This window comes from Colobus angolensis, unplaced genomic scaffold (assembly GCF_000951035.1).
Source record: "Colobus angolensis palliatus isolate OR3802 unplaced genomic scaffold, Cang.pa_1.0 Scaffold232, whole genome shotgun sequence".
Taxonomy (NCBI): domain Eukaryota; kingdom Metazoa; phylum Chordata; class Mammalia; order Primates; family Cercopithecidae; genus Colobus; species Colobus angolensis.
Genome location: NW_012115511.1, coordinates 4,062,433 through 4,066,739, shown reverse-complemented (window position 1 = coordinate 4,066,739; position 4,307 = coordinate 4,062,433). Strand labels below are relative to the sequence as shown.

Here is a 4,307-nt window from a genome sequence, read left to right as displayed (position 1 = left end):
GATCTAACTCCAGAGGAAAATGCTCCAGTTTTCTTACTCAAGGCCTTTCTTTTCATTTGGACTACTAACCAAGTATCTCCTTACTCATCCTTGTATGAATAATTTTCTGAGTATAATTGCAGAATTTTGCATTTCATCTCTATTGATTGAGCCATAATTATTAAAAAATTACATGGTAATTTTCATTATTGAGTCTGTCATTTGTGAGTTCCTTTCACCCTTACTTGTGTCATCTAAAAATTCTCTTATTTTCACACAGAACATGATGTAAATGGATCATAAACCAGGAGGCGCAGATGTGTCTATAAAACACAATACGCACTAGGATTAGAATAAAATCCTGGTGACAAAATGTATGCAGTTTCTAAACTGAAATTATTTGCCCCCTTTAGTCAAATTTCGTCAATAAAGATAGAAATGTGTAATTTGATGTAGCTGAGGTCACCCAGTCTTTTGAATCCATCTAAATTTGGCTCAATGCCTTTCTCCATTGTTCTTTGGGAAGACTAGTCTCCTGACATTTCTGCAAATTTTAGGGTTTTTATATCTTCTTGTGTCTTGTGGGTCTAAATTCCTGTTCCCATTGGACTCCAGCTCCTGCCTCCTGCTGTTCACTTCTTTCTGCTCCTCAGGGTCCCAGATTGGAACACAGCTCGTCAGTTTTCCCTAAAAACTACTCAGAGATGACACTGTTTTTATACCAAACTTTACTGAACATTTGGGGAAGATGGACGGCTTTAGCAGCAATGCAACATCAAATTGAATATTAACCTTTCCTTTCTTAAAATGCCCTTTGATTGCTCAGGTTGCTTGATTTACTCTTTCCCTAAAACTCTCACTTCTCAATTCCCCTCACTTTAGAAAGTCTCACTCTTAATCCTCTATGGAACTCTAGGCTAATTCCTACCTATCTAAAGATTCAATAATTTGCTCTGCTTAGGAGCAAGGAATTTGAGGAGGCCTTAAAGTTTTAGTATTTTCTCTTCCTCTTTAGCCTCCATTCTACTGAGCCACTAGTCTTTATAAGTGGAAGTGTGTAGTATAAATATTTTTTTCCTTTGATATGACCTACATAATTTCCCTGAGAAGGCAGAACCAGTTTGGCTTTAAGTAACATTATTTTCCTCATTCTGTTACATGCAGTATTGCATCAATAGTACTACACAGTGGAGATTGGATGAGATACTTCTTAGGTTGCCAGGAACAGTTGTAGTTTCACTAGTTTGCTTGGAGTCATTTATTTTTATTTTATATGTATATATATATAGTTATTTTTTAAACAGAGATGGGGTTTTTCCATGTTGCCCGGGCTGGTTTCAAACTCCTGAGTTCAAGCAATCCTCTCATCTCAGCCTCACAAAGTGCTAGGATTATGGGCATGAGCCATCCCACCAGGCCTGGAGTCATTTTTAATAATGCCCTTTACACCTCAAAGTGCTCTGATTTGGATCACAAATATATAATCACTCTAGTCAAAGAGGAGTTGATGGAATTTTGAAAATATATCACTGACATGTCAATATCAAAGCAAAAAAGAAGACTGAGGCTATCTGGAATAATTGGGGCAAAAAGATAAATTTTGGAAAAAAATGTTTTCAGTTGTATTAGTTCATTCTCACACTGCTGATAAAAACATACCCAAGACTAGGCAATTTACCAAAAAAAAAAAAAAAAGAGGTTTAATGGACTCTTGGGCATGGTGAGAAAGCAATAAAGATCAACTTGCGTGGCAAAGTCTGCATTTTCCACCATCAGAGCCATGAGGCAGTTCATCAAGTTTTCCCAGCCTAGACAGAGGTGTGGCAGGGGCTTGTCAGAAGCAGCAGGGTTACTGCAAGGACTGATGACCACAGCCAGCTGGGACTGAAGATATTCTAGAAATGATGGCAGCAGATGAAGATGCTGGGGGGCCAGTGGGGTGATGGCATTCCAGCCAACGCCAGCCTGGATACAGCTCCACTGAGGACCACATGCCTCCTTCTAATTGATTCTGGGGCACAAGGAGACCATTCCTGTCACAACCCCCAAACTTCAAGGCAACCTGCGAGAGGAGGTGGTGCCTAAACTAATCAAGAAAAGCCTGATTTAGCTGAGTTTACTATGAACTAAGTTAAGTTTATGCCACTAGGTAGAACGTGAACTCAAGAGAAAACTTAAAAACCTTATTCATTTGAAGACTTGAGTTTTTGGACTAGGATTCTACTTGCTTCACAGACAACTACAATGCAATGTGACAAGGCAGATGGGTCCCTGGGTACTATATGAGGACAAGTGAGAGGTCTCCTACCCCGTCTAAGGACATCAGGGTGAGCAAGGAGTCCCGTCTGAGCAAGGTATTAGAGGATGAAGGATAGCAGCAGTACAGGGGTGAAGAGAACCACAAGTATACTCACAATGGCCAGAGTTCAGGGAGTAAAAAAGGGAGTCTGCAAAGTTAAACGCAAAGGGTTGCTTAAGCCAAGCCAGAGACTACAAGCCCTTTCACACACGGGGCACAAAGGCTCCCATGGGACTGGAGGAGGGGAATGGCATGACTTTGTTTTCATTAAGAACCACGATTCTGGTAGGTCAAGAAATGTCTGGAGAGCGACCAACTCTGGAGACCTGCTTTTGCAGGCTGGGTTTCTCATTCTTGCTCCTGTCTTATCTTTACTATGAATGTTGCATTGATTCTAATGACTCCAAAACCTGCACTGCATGAGAAAAGAAGGAACTTCATTCCAGATTTCATAAATCAGCATTCAGCTAAGAGTGCCAGGAATGGGAAGTGAGAGTTACAGTTTAGTACCAAAACTGGTGGTTTTAGTAGCCTGAGTCCTGATAATAGAAACCAGAATGAACTGATGCAGTATTCAGCACATAGCAATGTCTCCCACACACATATGTATACACATGACTTAATGTTATCGAGAAAGGGCTTTAGGAGAAACTGAGTAATGTATACATTTTTATTTACCAATGTTTACTTAAAAGTGACAACTGACACTGCTATGTGTAGCTCATCATCTGATGGTGGTGGGGCAGTGGTTCTCTGGGCAGCCCAGTTCTGTGGGGTGGCTTTGTGAATTGCTTGAAAGCTCCTTTATTGTTTCTTTGATTCCCATCAATGATTTTGTAAGCCATTCAACACTTTGTAATAAATCTCTTTCTATTTCAAGAGTGGATTTTGCTTTCTATCCACTGACCAAAACAGCTCAAATAAGTAAGTTTTCACAACAAAAAAATCAAATATGCGCCAGTTAAGAGCAGGCACTGTGAAGGTGACTGCATGTGACTGAATTTCAGCTAGGTGTTCCACTATCAGCTACCTGACCCCGGACAAGTCACTTATCCTTTATGTGCTTCGGTTTCCGCATCTGTAAAATGACGACGATGGTAATAACATCAGTTTCACAGGGCCGTATTAACACAATTAAATAGTATAAGCAAAGTGCTTCTAACAAGTCCTGACACATAGTAATTACTCAATGCATGTTTGATTTTTAATATTAAAATACAGTAGATCTTTGAGCAATGTGGGGGATGAGGTGCTGACACCCCATGAAGTCAAAAATCCACGATAATTCCCCCCAAACCTAACTACTAACAGCCTACCGTGGACTGGAAGCCTTACTGGTGACATAAGTAGACCATTAACACATATTTTGTATTTCATTTACATTATATGCCATATTCTTATAATAAAATAAGCTAAAGAAAATAGTAAGAAAATCCCAAGAAAAAGGAAATATATTTACCACTCATTAAGTAGAAATGGATCATCATAAGGCTTTCATCTGTCGCCTTCATACTGAGTAGGTGGAGAAGGAGGAGGAAGGGGAGGGCCTGGTCTTGCTGTCTCAGGGGTGGCAGAAGCGGAAGAAAATCCATGTATAAGTGGATCCCTGCAGTTCCAACCTGTGTTGTTCAAGGGTCAACTGTATATAGCTTAACACTGTTAACAGCAGCAAAATGAACTAAAAATCTGTTGGAAACTTCTCAAGAATTCTCAAGGATGAACATAATTAAACCAGTATGAAATCCCTTTGGCTAAAAACAAAAGCAAACTAAAAGCACTCCAAAATAATTTTGAGCCTGGCTGTTTCACACTTCAAGAACAGCTTTCTTAGCCGGGCGTGGTGACTCACGCCTGTAATCCTAACACTTTGGAAGGCCAAGGTGGGCAGATTGCCTGAGTTCAGAAGTTCAAGACCAGCTTGGGCAACATGATGAAACCTCATCTCAACTAAAGTACAAAAAATTAGTTAGGCATAGTGATGCGTGCCTGTACTCCCAGCCACTCCGGAAGCTGAGGCAGGAGAATCTCT

At 40.3% G+C, this 4,307-nt stretch overlaps 1 long non-coding RNA gene across 1 annotated transcript in view; it reads right to left on the bottom strand.

The window, feature by feature from the left end:
• Positions 1-3,627: 3,627 nt before the first annotated feature.
• LOC105513599 overlaps positions 3,628-4,307 on the bottom strand; it is a 4,185-nt gene continuing 3,505 nt past the window's right edge. Inside the window, exon 2 of the long non-coding RNA XR_001002057.1 lies at positions 3,628-4,215. This is a non-coding gene — a long non-coding RNA (uncharacterized LOC105513599). The remainder of the gene's footprint in view (positions 4,216-4,307) is intronic.